Raw genomic sequence first — 17,500 nt, 5'->3', positions numbered from 1 at the left:
ATTGTATTATTTAACGACTTAAGAGCGACAGCTATTCTAGGACAACAATCTTTCGACTTTTAGGACGTGTAAACAATTTGACAATTGCATTCAACAATACTTTTATTTCAAATTGCATATTAATGTTGCGTAAGCAAGTTGTTGCTTACCAAAAATGTAGTAATGTTAAGAGAAGGAGAAGTTCGCCAATTGCATGTAGTGATATACTTAGGGTTCGTGAAGAGGTGATGTAACTAGGGAATCTGATTAGTTACAGTTTGTGTTTGTTACAGTTGCTTATGGATTCTTTGAATGAAAGGTCAATATTGGACGTAAAATGCATCGACCGGGAATCGAACCCGGGCCGCCCGCGTGGCAGGCGAGCATTCTACCACTGAACCATCGATGCTGATGAAATCAGTGCGGTTTTATGTCTTTATTCGTTACACATCATTTACAACAGTTTGTTTACTGCTATTTAAAACAATTAATTTTTTTTAGCTATAAATTCTGTAAATTCATCGACTTAATATTTCAGCTTCGATTTCTTACTAGCAGAGCGTAGTTTCGATCTACGGACCTCTGGGTTATGGGCCCAGCACGCTTCCGCTGCGCCACTCTGCTGTTGAAACTTGTTGTCTGCATTACGTTCCAATAACAGCTTTTGTAGCATTTTAAATTGCTGTGTTACTATCATGCATCGACCGCGTACCCAGCATTCTAACACAGAACCATCGATGCAAAATAATGGCAACTACTGTTCCCTACCAACACGAAATGGTTTTGTATTTTTTGGAACCTCTTACCCTTACCTAAGCAACTTGATTACCATCCGTGCTTTAGCGGAAAATGTTTTAGTCGGAAATAGTCTCTAAAACTGTCGAAGTTTCTTGGCCTCTATAGTATAGGAAAGCACAGAAAGCATCTGGCTAGTGTATCTATCTGATTCCGGTATGTCAATCAAGTTAATCACCACAATTCATTGGGATCTTACTTTAATGATGTACTACAGATCCCAAAAAACAAAATTCGATGGCGTACGTAGCACATGCATTTCAATGTTGTGCATTACTGGAATGCAAAACAGAACATTAGTTGCAAGATTTCGTGGCGCAATGGTAGCGCGCCTGACTCCAGATCAGGAGGTTGCGTGTTCAAATCACGTCGAGATCAGAGGGTTTGTTCTGCATTTTGTGCTTAATTGTATTATTTAACGACTTAAGAGCGACAGCTATTCTAGGACAACAATCTTTCGACTTTTAGGACGTGTAAACAATTTGACAATTGCATTCAACAATACTTTTATTTCAAATTGCATATTAATGTTGCGTAAGCAAGTTGTTGCTTACCAAAAATGTAGTAATGTTAAGAGAAGGAGAAGTTCGCCAATTGCATGTAGTGATATACTTAGGGTTCGTGAAGAGGTGATGTAACTAGGGAATCTGATTAGTTACAGTTTGTGTTTGTTACAGTTGCTTATGGATTCTTTGAATGAAAGGTCAATATTGGACGTAAAATGCATCGACCGGGAATCGAACCCGGGCCGCCCGCGTGGCAGGCGAGCATTCTACCACTGAACCATCGATGCTGATGAAATCAGTGCGGTTTTATGTCTTTATTCGTTACACATCATTTACAACAGTTTGTTTACTGCTATTTAAAACAATTAATTTTTTTAGCTATAAATTCTGTAAATGCATCGACTTAATATTTCAGCTTCGATTTCTTACTAGCAGAGCGTAGTTTCGATCTACGGACCTCTGGGTTATGGGCCCAGCACGCTTCCGCTGCGCCACTCTACTGTTGAAACTTGTTGTCTGCATTACGTTCCAATAACAGCTTTTGTAGCATTTTAAATTGCTGTGTTACTATCATGCATCGACCGCGTACCCAGCATTCTAACACAGAACCATCGATGCAAAATAATGGCAACTACTGTTCCCTACCAACACGAAATGGTTTTGTATTTTTTGGAACCTCTTACCCTTACCTAAGCAACTTGATTACCATCCGTGCTTTAGCGGAAAATGTTTTAGTCGGAAATAGTCTCTAAAACTGTCGAAGTTTCTTGGCCTCTATAGTATAGGAAAGCACAGAAAGCATCTGGCTAGTGTATCTATCTGATTCCGGTATGTCAATCAAGTTAATCACCACAATTCATTGGGAGCTTACTTTAATGATGTACTACAGATCCCAAAAAACAAAATTCGATGGCGTACGTAGCACATGCATTTCAATGTTGTGCATTACTGGAATGCAAAACAGAACATTAGTTGCAAGATTTCGTGGCGCAATGGTAGCGCGCCTGACTCCAGATCAGGAGGTTGCGTGTTCAAATCACGTCGAGATCAGAGGGTTTGTTCTGCATTTTGTGCTTAATTGTATTATTTAACGACTTAAGAGCGACAGCTATTCTAGGACAACAATCTTTCGACTTTTAGGACGTGTAAACAATTTGACAATTGCATTCAACAATACTTTTATTTCAAATTGCATATTAATGTTGCGTAAGCAAGTTGTTGCTTACCAAAAATGTAGTAATGTTAAGAGAAGGAGAAGTTCGCCAATTGCATGTAGTGATATACTTAGGGTTCGTGAAGAGGTGATGTAACTAGGGAATCTGATTAGTTACAGTTTGTGTTTGTTACAGTTGCTTATGGATTCTTTGAATGAAAGGTCAATATTGGACGTAAAATGCATCGACCGGGAATCGAACCCGGGCCGCCCGCGTGGCAGGCGAGCATTCTACCACTGAACCATCGATGCTGATGAAATCATTGCGGTTTTCTGTCTTTATTCGTTACACATCATTTACAACAGTTTGTTTACTGCTATTTAAAACAATTAATTTTTTTAGCTATAAATTCTGTAAATGCATCGACTTAATATTTCAGCTTCGATTTCTTACTAGCAGAGCGTAGTTTCGATCTACGGACCTCTGGGTTATGGGCCCAGCACGCTTCCGCTGCGCCACTCTGCTGTTGAAACTTGTTGTCTGCATTACGTTCCAATAACAGCTTTTGTAGCATTTTAAATTGCTGTGTTACTATCATGCATCGACCGCGTACCCAGCATTCTAACACAGAACCATCGATGCAAAATAATGGCAACTACTGTTCCCTACCAACACGAAATGGTTTTGTATTTTTTGGAACCTCTTACCCTTACCTAAGCAACTTGATTACCATCCGTGCTTTAGCGGAAAATGTTTTAGTCGGAAATAGTCTCTAAAACTGTCGAAGTTTCTTGGCCTCTATAGTATAGGAAAGCACAGAAAGCATCTGGCTAGTGTATCTATCTGATTCCGGTATGTCAATCAAGTTAATCACCACAATTCATTGGGATCTTACTTTAATGATGTACTACAGATCCCAAAAAACAAAATTCGATGGCGTACGTAGCACATGCATTTCAATGTTGTGCATTACTGGAATGCAAAACAGAACATTAGTTGCAAGATTTCGTGGCGCAATGGTAGCGCGCCTGACTCCAGATCAGGAGGTTGCGTGTTCAAATCACGTCGAGATCAGAGGGTTTGTTCTGCATTTTGTGCTTAATTGTATTATTTAACGACTTAAGAGCGACAGCTATTCTAGGACAACAATCTTTCGACTTTTAGGACGTGTAAACAATTTGACAATTGCATTCAACAATACTTTTATTTCAAATTGCATATTAATGTTGCGTAAGCAAGTTGTTGCTTACCAAAAATGTAGTAATGTTAAGAGAAGGAGAAGTTCGCCAATTGCATGTAGTGATATACTTAGGGTTCGTGAAGAGGTGATGTAACTAGGGAATCTGATTAGTTACAGTTTGTGTTTGTTACAGTTGCTTATGGATTCTTTGAATGAAAGGTCAATATTGGACGTAAAATGCATCGACCGGGAATCGAACCCGGGCCGCCCGCGTGGCAGGCGAGCATTCTACCACTGAACCATCGATGCTGATGAAATCAGTGCGGTTTTATGTCTTTATTCGTTACACATCATTTACAACAGTTTGTTTACTGCTATTTAAAACAATTAATTTTTTTAGCTATAAATTCTGTAAATGCATCGACTTAATATTTCAGCTTCGATTTCTTACTAGCAGAGCGTAGTTTCGATCTACGGACCTCTGGGTTATGGGCCCAGCACGCTTCCGCTGCGCCACTCTACTGTTGAAACTTGTTGTCTGCATTACGTTCCAATAACAGCTTTTGTAGCATTTTAAATTGCTGTGTTACTATCATGCATCGACCGCGTACCCAGCATTCTAACACAGAACCATCGATGCAAAATAATGGCAACTACTGTTCCCTACCAACACGAAATGGTTTTGTATTTTTTTGGAACCTCTTACCCTTACCTAAGCAACTTGATTACCATCCGTGCTTTAGCGGAAAATGTTTTAGTCGGAAATAGTCTCTAAAACTGTCGAAGTTTCTTGGCCTCTATAGTATAGGAAAGCACAGAAAGCATCTGGCTAGTGTATCTATCTGATTCCGGTATGTCAATCAAGTTAATCACCACAATTCATTGGGAGCTTACTTTAATGATGTACTACAGATCCCAAAAACACAAAATTCGATGGCGTACGTAGCACATGCATTTCAATGTTGTGCATTACTGGAATGCAAAACAGAACATTAGTTGCAAGATTTCGTGGCGCAATGGTAGCGCGCCTGACTCCAGATCAGGAGGTTGCGTGTTCAAATCACGTCGAGATCAGAGGGTTTGTTCTGCATTTTGTGCTTAATTGTATTATTTAACGACTTAAGAGCGACAGCTATTCTAGGACAACAATCTTTCGACTTTTAGGACGTGTAAACAATTTGACAATTGCATTCAACAATACTTTTATTTCAAATTGCATATTAATGTTGCGTAAGCAAGTTGTTGCTTACCAAAAATGTAGTAATGTTAAGAGAAGGAGAAGTTCGCCAATTGCATGTAGTGATATACTTAGGGTTCGTGAAGAGGTGATGTAACTAGGGAATCTGATTAGTTACAGTTTGTGTTTGTTACAGTTGCTTATGGATTCTTTGAATGAAAGGTCAATATTGGACGTAAAATGCATCGACCGGGAATCGAACCCGGGCCGCCCGCGTGGCAGGCGAGCATTCTACCACTGAACCATCGATGCTGATGAAATCATTGCGGTTTTCTGTCTTTATTCGTTACACATCATTTACAACAGTTTGTTTACTGCTATTTAAAACAATTAATTTTTTTAGCTATAAATTCTGTAAATGCATCGACTTAATATTGTAGCACCGAGGAATAACGCTGAGACTCAAGTAGCGATTAAGATTGTATTCATTGTGGGTGCGCTCACACACACACAGTACTAACAAACAGTTACAACTAGACTGGGGGCACAGCAAGGGACACACACAAGCATTTATGCACTAACGTAGACAGCAGCTACCGGGAGAAATATCTGCTGACAAGACTGCCGGACATCTCGGGTAGAGTTGCGGTCAATAGCCGATACAGAAGCGCCGGACGTGACAACTAGTCCATGGGGCCTCAAATAACCGCGACATCTCCCTCCCTAGATAGCGAGTCGTCCCGACCGCTAACTTTCCTATAAGACTCTATATCCCAAAAACTCAACATACCATGGGGAACATTTGACCCCTCTACACTCTACAAAGACAATACCTTGCCAAACATCAACCGAGAGAGAGAGAGAGAGAAAAAAAAAGTACATGAGTTCATAAAATAACATTAGTTGGGGGATTTTTCCACTTTCAGCAAGTCAACCGCTCCCGCCATCGAAGAATTTCCATGCAGTGTCGCTCTTCTCTACCAATTGGGTCTTCAGCTTTGCCAAGTCCTCCCCTCTGCTTCCCCTTCTCTGTCTCCGGCTGCTTTCACGCCGCTCTTTTTCTTCTCTACATTAATTCCTCCAACATTCTCTCGATCTTTTCCAACCTCGTTTCTACCGTTGCATCTTGCTGCGATGGGTCATACGTGGGTTTTTCCTCCCTTCCCATAACTCCCAGCATTCTCTCGATTTTTTCCAACCTCGTTTCTACCGTTGCATCTTGCTGCGATGGGTCATGCGTGGGTCTTTCCTCCCTTCCCATAACTCCCATAGCCCACTCGTATTGCTTCCCTCGATCGGTCATCTCCTGGAAGCGCTTTACTTCCTGGAGGAACTCATCGCAGTTAGTGGGCTTTAAGCTCCATAATTGTTCTAGTACACTAGGTCTCAACCCCTGCCAGAGATACGATAGCTTCGTGGCTTCGGCCATACGCGCGTTTACCCTCCTGCACAGATCAAGCACGTCGTAGTAGTACTCCAAGGTCGATTCCTCAATTCCTTGCTTCCTCGCACGCAATTTGGCCTCATTATGTCGCACATAGTTTACGGGCGTAAACTGTGTCAACAGTGTCGATTTAATTCCCCTGACCACCGGGGGCCCTTGTACGTCCGACCACGCATTGGGAAGATTGCCCGTTGCCTCCATGCACGCATACCATTTGCCCGCAGCCCCTCTAATGACAGCTCAATGTGATCCCGTAACTCGTTTTCACCCCATCGGTTGTATCTACCCACCTTTTCGTAGCGATGGATCCAACTCACTACGTCTTCCCCATCCCGACCGGTGAATGTGGGTGGAGTCTGGAATTTGATTTGGGCTGCCATCCCTACGGTATTGAGGGGGCGACTGCCACGGCCACAACAGAATTCCTCGCTAACCTGCCGCGTAACAATCGAGCGCTTGCAACCGAAGATCTCCGTGGAAAAGCGCCAAAATCCCACTTTACTCCCTCTTCACTGTCCTCAGAATCAGAGCTGTCCTCGCCGTCCGCCCACGCTAGAGTTTCCTCCTCGCTAATACTAGCTTGATGTTGCCCCAAATTACTTACTCTCGTTATTACCCGTGTACGGTCTTCCCACCCGGATAATCCTCCTGGCTCACCTACACAGTCGTCCACTCGACTCCCGTTCCTTCGCACAAGGTTACTCGGGTTGAGGGTTTCGACGATACCACCTACAATTGCTTGATCAACCCTTGGCGCAAATCGCCCAAACTCGTCGTGAGGGCGTTGTCTTCCCCTGGCTCTACCAGCACCCCCACTCATCTACTGCCTTCTGACTATTTGTCTAAAGCCCGATCCTCAGATCGCCCACAACGGTAACCTACCGCCTCCCGACGAACGACTCTTCGTCTAAATCCGATCTTCCGATCGCTCACAACGGTAACCTACCGCCTCCCGACGAACGACTCTTCGTCTAAATCCGATCCTCCGATCGCTCACAACGGTAACCTACCGCCTCCCGACGAACGACTCTTCGTCCTAACTCCCGATTTTTCAATCGTTACCGGCGGTGATCTACCGCCTTGCAGCGCACCACTGTCCGCCTCTACGCCCACTTAATCACCACTAGGTCCCACCTACCTCCCCAGAAATTCTTATGGCCGTCCCCGCGCTATCGCACCCTAATCGCCCGTCACACGGCCGGTGCTGTGGCTTCGTACCCCAACAGTTTAAGGCGCATAGGCCAGTTGGGTCGACGACTCTCGGAAGCCCCTAACAGCCTCCGCCTCCGCACAACTAGAGCACAATAGAATGAAACAGCGCAAAGACTTACCACAAGTTCTGCATCTCCACCATGTAGCACCGAGGAATAACGCTGAGACTCAAGTAGCGATTAAGATTGTATTCATTGTGGGTGCGCTCACACACACACAGTACTAACAAACAGTTACAACTAGACTGGGGGCACAGCAAGGGACACACACAAGCATTTATGCACTAACGTAGACAGCAGCTACCGGGAGAAATATCTGCTGACAAGACTGCCGGACATCTCGGGTAGAGTTGCGGTCAATAGCCGATACAGAAGCGCCGGACGTGACAACTAGTCCATGGGGCCTCAAATAACCGCGACAATATTTCAGCTTCGATTTCTTACTAGCAGAGCGTAGTTTCGATCTACGGACCTCTGGGTTATGGGCCCAGCACGCTTCCGCTGCGCCACTCTGCTGTTGAAACTTGTTGTCTGCATTACGTTCCAATAACAGCTTTTGTAGCATTTTAAATTGCTGTGTTACTATCATGCATCGACCGCGTACCCAGCATTCTAACACAGAACCATCGATGCAAAATAATGGCAACTACTGTTCCCTACCAACACGAAATGGTTTTGTATTTTTTTGGAACCTCTTACCCTTACCTAAGCAACTTGATTACCATCCGTGCTTTAGCGGAAAATGTTTTAGTCGGAAATAGTCTCTAAAACTGTCGAAGTTTCTTGGCCTCTATAGTATAGGAAAGCACAGAAAGCATCTGGCTAGTGTATCTATCTGATTCCGGTATGTCAATCAAGTTAATCACCACAATTCATTGGGATCTTACTTTAATGATGTACTACAGATCCCCAAAAACAAAATTCGATGGCGTACGTAGCACATGCATTTCAATGTTGTGCATTACTGGAATGCAAAACAGAACATTAGTTGCAAGATTTCGTGGCGCAATGGTAGCGCGCCTGACTCCAGATCAGGAGGTTGCGTGTTCAAATCACGTCGAGATCAGAGGGTTTGTTCTGCATTTTGTGCTTAATTGTATTATTTAACGACTTAAGAGCGACAGCTATTCTAGGACAACAATCTTTCGACTTTTAGGACGTGTAAACAATTTGACAATTGCATTCAACAATACTTTTATTTCAAATTGCATATTAATGTTGCGTAAGCAAGTTGTTGCTTACCAAAAATGTAGTAATGTTAAGAGAAGGAGAAGTTCGCCAATTGCATGTAGTGATATACTTAGGGTTCGTGAAGAGGTGATGTAACTAGGGAATCTGATTAGTTACAGTTTGTGTTTGTTACAGTTGCTTATGGATTCTTTGAATGAAAGGTCAATATTGGACGTAAAATGCATCGACCGGGAATCGAACCCGGGCCGCCCGCGTGGCAGGCGAGCATTCTACCACTGAACCATCGATGCTGATGAAATCAGTGCGGTTTTATGTCTTTATTCGTTACACATCATTTACAACAGTTTGTTTACTGCTATTTAAAACAATTAATTTTTTTAGCTATAAATTCTGTAAATGCATCGACTTAATATTTCAGCTTCGATTTCTTACTAGCAGAGCGTAGTTTCGATCTACGGACCTCTGGGTTATGGGCCCAGCACGCTTCCGCTGCGCCACTCTGCTGTTGAAACTTGTTGTCTGCATTACGTTCCAATAACAGCTTTTGTAGCATTTTAAATTGCTGTGTTACTATCATGCATCGACCGCGTACCCAGCATTCTAACACAGAACCATCGATGCAAAATAATGGCAACTACTGTTCCCTACCAACACGAAATGGTTTTGTATTTTTTGGAACCTCTTACCCTTACCTAAGCAACTTGATTACCATCCGTGCTTTAGCGGAAAATGTTTTAGTCGGAAATAGTCTCTAAAACTGTCGAAGTTTCTTGGCCTCTATAGTATAGGAAAGCACAGAAAGCATCTGGCTAGTGTATCTATCTGATTCCGGTATGTCAATCAAGTTAATCACCACAATTCATTGGGATCTTACTTTAATGATGTACTACAGATCCCAAAAAACAAAATTCGATGGCGTACGTAGCACATGCATTTCAATGTTGTGCATTACTGGAATGCAAAACAGAACATTAGTTGCAAGATTTCGTGGCGCAATGGTAGCGCGCCTGACTCCAGATCAGGAGGTTGCGTGTTCAAATCACGTCGAGATCAGAGGGTTTGTTCTGCATTTTGTGCTTAATTGTATTATTTAACGACTTAAGAGCGACAGCTATTCTAGGACAACAATCTTTCGACTTTTAGGACGTGTAAACAATTTGACAATTGCATTCAACAATACTTTTATTTCAAATTGCATATTAATGTTGCGTAAGCAAGTTGTTGCTTACCAAAAATGTAGTAATGTTAAGAGAAGGAGAAGTTCGCCAATTGCATGTAGTGATATACTTAGGGTTCGTGAAGAGGTGATGTAACTAGGGAATCTGATTAGTTACAGTTTGTGTTTGTTACAGTTGCTTATGGATTCTTTGAATGAAAGGTCAATATTGGACGTAAAATGCATCGACCGGGAATCGAACCCGGGCCGCCCGCGTGGCAGGCGAGCATTCTACCACTGAACCATCGATGCTGATGAAATCATTGCGGTTTTCTGTCTTTATTCGTTACACATCATTTACAACAGTTTGTTTACTGCTATTTAAAACAATTAATTTTTTTAGCTATAAATTCTGTAAATGCATCGACTTAATATTTCAGCTTCGATTTCTTACTAGCAGAGCGTAGTTTCGATCTACGGACCTCTGGGTTATGGGCCCAGCACGCTTCCGCTGCGCCACTCTGCTGTTGAAACTTGTTGTCTGCATTACGTTCCAATAACAGCTTTTGTAGCATTTTAAATTGCTGTGTTACTATCATGCATCGACCGCGTACCCAGCATTCTAACACAGAACCATCGATGCAAAATAATGGCAACTACTGTTCCCTACCAACACGAAATGGTTTTGTATTTTTTTGGAACCTCTTACCCTTACCTAAGCAACTTGATTACCATCCGTGCTTTAGCGGAAAATGTTTTAGTCGGAAATAGTCTCTAAAACTGTCGAAGTTTCTTGGCCTCTATAGTATAGGAAAGCACAGAAAGCATCTGGCTAGTGTATCTATCTGATTCCGGTATGTCAATCAAGTTAATCACCACAATTCATTGGGATCTTACTTTAATGATGTACTACAGATCCCAAAAAACAAAATTCGATGGCGTACGTAGCACATGCATTTCAATGTTGTGCATTACTGGAATGCAAAACAGAACATTAGTTGCAAGATTTCGTGGCGCAATGGTAGCGCGCCTGACTCCAGATCAGGAGGTTGCGTGTTCAAATCACGTCGAGATCAGAGGGTTTGTTCTGCATTTTGTGCTTAATTGTATTATTTAACGACTTAAGAGCGACAGCTATTCTAGGACAACAATCTTTCGACTTTTAGGACGTGTAAACAATTTGACAATTGCATTCAACAATACTTTTATTTCAAATTGCATATTAATGTTGCGTAAGCAAGTTGTTGCTTACCAAAAATGTAGTAATGTTAAGAGAAGGAGAAGTTCGCCAATTGCATGTAGTGATATACTTAGGGTTCGTGAAGAGGTGATGTAACTAGGGAATCTGATTAGTTACAGTTTGTGTTTGTTACAGTTGCTTATGGATTCTTTGAATGAAAGGTCAATATTGGACGTAAAATGCATCGACCGGGAATCGAACCCGGCCGCCCCGCGTGGCAGGCGAGCATTCTACCACTGAACCATCGATGCTGATGAAATCAGTGCGGTTTTATGTCTTTATTCGTTACACATCATTTACAACAGTTTGTTTACTGCTATTTAAAACAATTAATTTTTTTAGCTATAAATTCTGTAAATGCATCGACTTAATATTTCAGCTTCGATTTCTTACTAGCAGAGCGTAGTTTCGATCTACGGACCTCTGGGTTATGGGCCCAGCACGCTTCCGCTGCGCCACTCTGCTGTTGAAACTTGTTGTCTGCATTACGTTCCAATAACAGCTTTTGTAGCATTTTAAATTGCTGTGTTACTATCATGCATCGACCGCGTACCCAGCATTCTAACACAGAACCATCGATGCAAAATAATGGCAACTACTGTTCCCTACCAACACGAAATGGTTTTGTATTTTTTTGGAACCTCTTACCCTTACCTAAGCAACTTGATTACCATCCGTGCTTTAGCGGAAAATGTTTTAGTCGGAAATAGTCTCTAAAACTGTCGAAGTTTCTTGGCCTCTATAGTATAGGAAAGCACAGAAAGCATCTGGCTAGTGTATCTATCTGATTCCGGTATGTCAATCAAGTTAATCACCACAATTCATTGGGAGCTTACTTTAATGATGTACTACAGATCCCAAAAAACAAAATTCGATGGCGTACGTAGCACATGCATTTCAATGTTGTGCATTACTGGAATGCAAAACAGAACATTAGTTGCAAGATTTCGTGGCGCAATGGTAGCGCGCCTGACTCCAGATCAGGAGGTTGCGTGTTCAAATCACGTCGAGATCAGAGGGTTTGTTCTGCATTTTGTGCTTAATTGTATTATTTAACGACTTAAGAGCGACAGCTATTCTAGGACAACAATCTTTCGACTTTTAGGACGTGTAAACAATTTGACAATTGCATTCAACAATACTTTTATTTCAAATTGCATATTAATGTTGCGTAAGCAAGTTGTTGCTTACCAAAAATGTAGTAATGTTAAGAGAAGGAGAAGTTCGCCAATTGCATGTAGTGATATACTTAGGGTTCGTGAAGAGGTGATGTAACTAGGGAATCTGATTAGTTACAGTTTGTGTTTGTTACAGTTGCTTATGGATTCTTTGAATGAAAGGTCAATATTGGACGTAAAATGCTTCGACCGGGAATCGAACCCGGGCCGCCCGCGTGGCAGGCGAGCATTCTACCACTGAACCATCGATGCTGATGAAATCAGTGCGGTTTTATGTCTTTATTCGTTACACATCATTTAACTGATGAAATGTTTTAGCTCCTTGTATTATTTTTACATTTTATCCATTTACATCCAAAAAACCCTTTAAAAAAAAATTTTTTATTATGCTTTAACCAAAACAAATATTGAATTTTAATGCATATCTTTCTTTAATTTTAGTACTCTATAGAATTTATTTATTTATTCTTTTCATCCATGATTTTTTTTTTTCATTTGATTTCACACTTTCTTCGGTTTTTAAATTATTATTTTTTTTTTTTTAAATTCTTCATTAATTTTTTTATTCCACAATTTCTTTGTTTTTAAAATTTTTTCTTTATTCTTCACTAAATTTTTTTATTCCACAATTTCTTCGGTTTCTTTTTTTTTTATTCTTTACAAAATTATTTAATTTTTAATTTTTAGTACTTAAAACATCTATTTTGCTATTTTTTTTCTTTCTTTCTTAAATTTCTAAATTCCTCTCTTTCTATATTTTTTTAGAATCTTCTCTTCAGATTTTTAATGGTTTTTTTTAAATTTTTCTAACAATATTTTACCGATTTTTTCTTTATTTGTTTGTTTTTAGTCAATAAGAATTACTGTTTTATTCTTTCATATGTAAGTGGGCCCAGGGTAGCAATGGCAGAGGTAGGAGCATCTAGTAGAAATGCTACTAGAGTAAGACTCCATGGGACAATCATTAAAATCCCAGTTCCTCTGCCAATTATTTTAAAATGTGGGGAGAAATCCTGTCAAGGTGAGCGAGGTAGCGGTCCCTGGTCTGGGGATCGCAAGAGACAATTGGCGGAGACACACATAAAAGAAAGACATTCTAGGAGAGGGGTTCAGTACACCACCCAGTATGTCTGCCTTGGCTGTAAAAAGGAATTTAATTCCTTTATTTCAGCCGGCAGACATGCAAGACCTTGTACTGAGTCCCTTTCCTCCAGTATTCTCCGCCAATCCCTCGAACTAACCATTGCATCTGCAATGGATGGTTCGCAGGGGTCTCCTAATCCCGCTCACTCTTCTCTCCCCACGTTTTCCCCTTCCAGAATTGAAGGGGACAAAATCATTTTAAAATACCCTGGTAAACCCACGAAGTGTCCTAGGTGTGAGTGGACTACCTTGGCAACTAACACCAGAGCAATGGGTAGTATCCACAGACACCTAGAGACAGCCCACACACTCCGACTAGTTAAATATTGGGAATGCGGAGTGTGTGGATTTGCTGGAGATGGCCCTACACTAAAAGGACATTACCAAAGGTTACATTCTAATAACAACCCATCACCCTCCATCCGATTTGCTGGGATATCCAGTATGGATGGCTCAAACCGTGACTCTTCTGCTGCAGTGATCTCTCTAGAGGATGTTACTGCAACAGAAGACGAGCGTGATGAGCTATCCGTGGTGGAAATCCCAGCGATCGAGGAATCCCCTGGTAATGTCCTATCTCCAGCAAATTTTACCGCTAGCCCTATTTTAGATCTTGGGAGGGAGTTCGCCTCCTCTTTTAATACACAAAATTTTAGTTGGCTTTATGAACTCCCCCACAAGAAAATACTAGCCCCACAATTTTATCACAAGAGATTTTAGACCCTTCACCTAACCCCGAGACCTTATCCTTTGTCCCCAGTCAGCACAGCAATCGAGGACGTAGTCACCACAGCTCAGAAGAGCAGAGTCAAAGAGACGACGATTTTGTCAGTCTCTGGGTTCCTGCCTTCTTGAGCTGTGAGACTCTACATGACCTAGACGATGTCCTCGAACGTTGCACAGCTGACTGGCTCCCTAAAGCACAAATTTTACAAGACCCTAGCCCTGAACAACCCCGAGGAAACCCTGACAAAAGAAAAAGAAACCAAAACCGGCAGATGCAGAAGGCCCGGCGACATATCAAGCAAAAGGCGTACGAGGCGAGGAAGATTCAGCGGCTCTTCAACATTTACCCAAGAAGAGCCGTTCGACAGGTGCTCGAAGACCGTTTACCCTCCTACGATGGTACTGTACAAGCTGCGGAGGAATATCTCAAGAGGACTTACAACCGATTGAGACCATCTCCGCAGCAGTGCCAAAGTGCGAGGGAACTCTACGACACCTGCGACTGGTCCCAACCTTCAGAGGACCAGATGAACTTCCTTAATCGTGCGCCAACCCAACAAGAGCTTGAAGCTAAGCTCCGCCGGGCTACCAACACATCACCAGGGGTTGATGGCCTAGAATACCGTCATCTTAGAGCCATCGACCCCAACTGCCTTCTGCTGGAAACAGTTTGTAAAATGGTTTGGAAGCTAGGGGTTCCTAATTGTTGGAAGACATCGCGAACTGTCCCCATTTTCAAGAAAGGGGACACTAGCGACTATTCCAACTTTAGACCAATATCCCTTCTTCCTACCATTTACAAACTGTTCTCGGGAGTGATCAGCCAGAGAATAACGCAAGTCGCTTCAGACCTTGGCTGGTTATCTCCCGAGCAAAAGGGTTTCCTCCCGGGGGTCCATGGTATTCAGGAACATACACAGCTCTTACAGACGGTTGTCGAGGAGACAAAGACCAAACGAAAGCACATGTCTATTGCATGGCTGGACATGTGCAACGCGTTTGGATCTGTGCCTCACGCCGTTCTGAATGAGCTGTTCACATCACTTCCAATACCAGAGGACCTCCGGCGCATCCTGGTGGACATATATTCGGGAAATCGGATGGATTTTGCCGTCGGGAAAGAATCCATCCGCATTTTCCCAACAGCAGGTGTTCGCCAGGGTGACGCTCTTAGTTCCCCTATTTTTAACCTGGCTTCCGAACCCCTCGTCAGGGCCGGAAAGTCCAATATTAACCCCGGATTTTTAATATTTGGCTCGCTCATGAAAACCACGGCATATGCTGACGACATTGCCGTGGTTACAAATTCTCCCTCCGAGCTCCAAAACATTTTAAACGTTTTTACCCTCACCGCAAACACCTTGGGGCTGCAATTTAATGCCGGGAAGTGTGCTTGCCTGGTCTTCGACAAAGGCAAGCCGTCTGACGCCCAGTGCCGAATTGGTGATCAATTAATTCGGTGCTTGGGTCCAGACGACCAAGAAACATATCTTGGTACACCGATCGGAGGAAAATTGCGGTTCCGACCACCAACTGACCTTATCCCTAACCTGGACAAGATTGCCGCCTCCCACCTCGCACCATGGCAAAAACTTGAAATCTTCCGTAGCCACCTTCTTCCCTCCCTTTCCCATCACCTCGCTTCGGGTCGGGTCCTGAAAGACTGTCTTACCCAACTGGACACTGAGTGTAGGAAGTTTCTAGGCCTAATTTGCAACCTTCCCAATCACGCAACGGTCCCGTTTTTCTACGCGGACCGGCGGGTTGGGGGCCTAGGAACATGCCGCCTCACTGATGATGCCGATATCTGGACCATCGCCAGGGCTGCTCAGCTCCTCACTTGTAGAGACCCTACAGTGAGGAACATATGCCGAGAGCAGCTCCATGACACCATCCGGCGAGGGTTCAGAAACGAGCATCCAGGAGTGTTGCCAGTTGGAGAATATCTTTCGGGATCCGTGGATGGGGGCTCTACAGACTGAGGTACGCGGAGGCAGGGTCCAATCTTTGGACTCTTGCCCGCCAAGCTGCCAAACGACTGGGAGTGCGGATTGATGTATCCGGCGACGAAAATCTAAGAATTGTCGCCGATGACGTCTCCGTAAGCCCAGTCAAGGCAGTCCGCGGACTTCGGAAAGTAGCTCGGCAGCGCTATACCAGGGACCACTAATTTCCGACAAGAGCCACCAGGGAGTAGTTGCCACTGGCCTCTCCCTGGAAGACAAGTCGAAAGACATGGCTCGCCTGGTATCCTGCCGTACGCCCCTCTCCTTCCGCGACTGGAGATATCTTCACAGGGCCCGGCTCGACATCCTTCCTCTTCGGGGGCACTCGTGGTTTTGCTCACAGGAGCAAGATACGAGTTGCCGCCGATGCGGAAAGGAAAACGAGACCGGGTTTCATGTGCTTAACCACTGTGAAGAAGGTCTCCAGCTCGCCACCAAGAGGCACAACACCATCCAAGATCTCTTGGAATCGCTGCTAGTCAAGCAGGGACATGACGTCACGATCAACAATGCCATCCCCGGGCAAAGGTTAAGACCGGATGTTGAATTTCAACTATCCGGTTCCCGGGTGATGGTTGACGTCGTGGTCTGCTATGACCAACCAGGGAGTATGGAGAATGCCTACCAGCGGAAATATGATAAATATTCTTCGCATGGGAGGATTCTCCCCCTGGTTGTCGGGTCTCTTGGATCATGGTACCCCAGGAACGACGAAATCCGTTCGATTCTCGGAATCAACGGAAGATCCTGGGGTGCCTTCCGATTCAAGGCCCGATTGGCAGCGATCCAGGGATCAATGGATATGGTGTGTTCCCATTTCCATCATGGTGCACCAAACCCCGAAGCTGAGGATATCCCCCCTTTTCCCGTAGAAACTCCCTACCCAGTAGATTAGTAGATTCTTTCCCTCATATTTTATTTATGTAATTTTAGTAATATTTTAAAATGCACCTACCTCATACATGTTTATTCCCCTTCCGGAAACCCCTCCATAAACTAACCACTGAACCATCGATGCTGATGAAATCAGTGCGGTTTTATGTCTTTATTCGTTACACATCATTTACAACAGTTTGTTTACTGCTATTTAAAACAATTAATTTTTTTTAGCTATAAATTCTGTAAATGCATCGACTTAATATTTCAGCTTCGATTTCTTACTAGCAGAGCGTAGTTTCGATCTACGGACCTCTGGGTTATGGGCCCAGCACGCTTCCGCTGCGCCACTCTGCTGTTGAAACTTGTTGTCTGCATTACGTTCCAATAACAGCTTTTGTAGCATTTTAAATTGCTGTGTTACTATCATGCATCGACCGCGTACCCAGCATTCTAACACAGAACCATCGATGCAAAATAATGGCAACTACTGTTCCCTACCAACACGAAATGGTTTTGTATTTTTTGGAACCTCTTA

The 17,500-nt window shown here is 43.1% G+C and overlaps 15 non-coding genes across 15 annotated transcripts; 8 read left to right on the top strand and 7 right to left on the bottom strand.

Annotated features, from left to right (window-relative positions):
* Nucleotides 1-317: 317 nt before the first annotated feature.
* Nucleotides 318-388, bottom strand: Trnag-gcc. Its single transcript has one exon. It is a non-coding gene; the product is annotated as a tRNA-Gly (tRNA).
* Nucleotides 389-1,080: 692 nt separating this feature from the next.
* On the top strand, nucleotides 1,081-1,152 carry Trnaw-cca. Its single transcript has one exon. It is a non-coding gene; the product is annotated as a tRNA-Trp (tRNA).
* A 344-nt stretch (nucleotides 1,153-1,496) lies between these two features.
* On the bottom strand, nucleotides 1,497-1,567 carry Trnag-gcc. Its single transcript has one exon. It is a non-coding gene; the product is annotated as a tRNA-Gly (tRNA).
* Nucleotides 1,568-2,258: 691 nt separating this feature from the next.
* On the top strand, nucleotides 2,259-2,330 carry Trnaw-cca. The gene has a single exon. It is a non-coding gene; the product is annotated as a tRNA-Trp (tRNA).
* Nucleotides 2,331-2,674: 344 nt separating this feature from the next.
* Trnag-gcc lies at nucleotides 2,675-2,745 on the bottom strand. Its single transcript has one exon. It is a non-coding gene; the product is annotated as a tRNA-Gly (tRNA).
* Nucleotides 2,746-3,436: 691 nt separating this feature from the next.
* Nucleotides 3,437-3,508, top strand: Trnaw-cca. Its single transcript has one exon. It is a non-coding gene; the product is annotated as a tRNA-Trp (tRNA).
* Nucleotides 3,509-3,852: 344 nt separating this feature from the next.
* On the bottom strand, nucleotides 3,853-3,923 carry Trnag-gcc. The gene has a single exon. It is a non-coding gene; the product is annotated as a tRNA-Gly (tRNA).
* Nucleotides 3,924-4,616: 693 nt separating this feature from the next.
* On the top strand, nucleotides 4,617-4,688 carry Trnaw-cca. Its single transcript has one exon. It is a non-coding gene; the product is annotated as a tRNA-Trp (tRNA).
* Nucleotides 4,689-5,032: 344 nt separating this feature from the next.
* On the bottom strand, nucleotides 5,033-5,103 carry Trnag-gcc. The gene has a single exon. It is a non-coding gene; the product is annotated as a tRNA-Gly (tRNA).
* A 3,337-nt stretch (nucleotides 5,104-8,440) lies between these two features.
* Trnaw-cca lies at nucleotides 8,441-8,512 on the top strand. The gene has a single exon. It is a non-coding gene; the product is annotated as a tRNA-Trp (tRNA).
* A 344-nt stretch (nucleotides 8,513-8,856) lies between these two features.
* On the bottom strand, nucleotides 8,857-8,927 carry Trnag-gcc. The gene has a single exon. It is a non-coding gene; the product is annotated as a tRNA-Gly (tRNA).
* Nucleotides 8,928-9,618: 691 nt separating this feature from the next.
* Trnaw-cca lies at nucleotides 9,619-9,690 on the top strand. Its single transcript has one exon. It is a non-coding gene; the product is annotated as a tRNA-Trp (tRNA).
* Nucleotides 9,691-10,034: 344 nt separating this feature from the next.
* Trnag-gcc lies at nucleotides 10,035-10,105 on the bottom strand. The gene has a single exon. It is a non-coding gene; the product is annotated as a tRNA-Gly (tRNA).
* A 692-nt stretch (nucleotides 10,106-10,797) lies between these two features.
* Trnaw-cca lies at nucleotides 10,798-10,869 on the top strand. The gene has a single exon. It is a non-coding gene; the product is annotated as a tRNA-Trp (tRNA).
* Nucleotides 10,870-11,976: 1,107 nt separating this feature from the next.
* On the top strand, nucleotides 11,977-12,048 carry Trnaw-cca. The gene has a single exon. It is a non-coding gene; the product is annotated as a tRNA-Trp (tRNA).
* The last annotated feature ends 5,452 nt before the right edge of the window (nucleotides 12,049-17,500 follow it).

This window comes from Daphnia magna, linkage group LG5 (assembly GCF_020631705.1).
Source record: "Daphnia magna isolate NIES linkage group LG5, ASM2063170v1.1, whole genome shotgun sequence".
Taxonomy (NCBI): Eukaryota; Metazoa; Arthropoda; class Branchiopoda; order Diplostraca; family Daphniidae; genus Daphnia; species Daphnia magna.
This window is presented reverse-complemented; position numbering and strand designations above follow the sequence as displayed.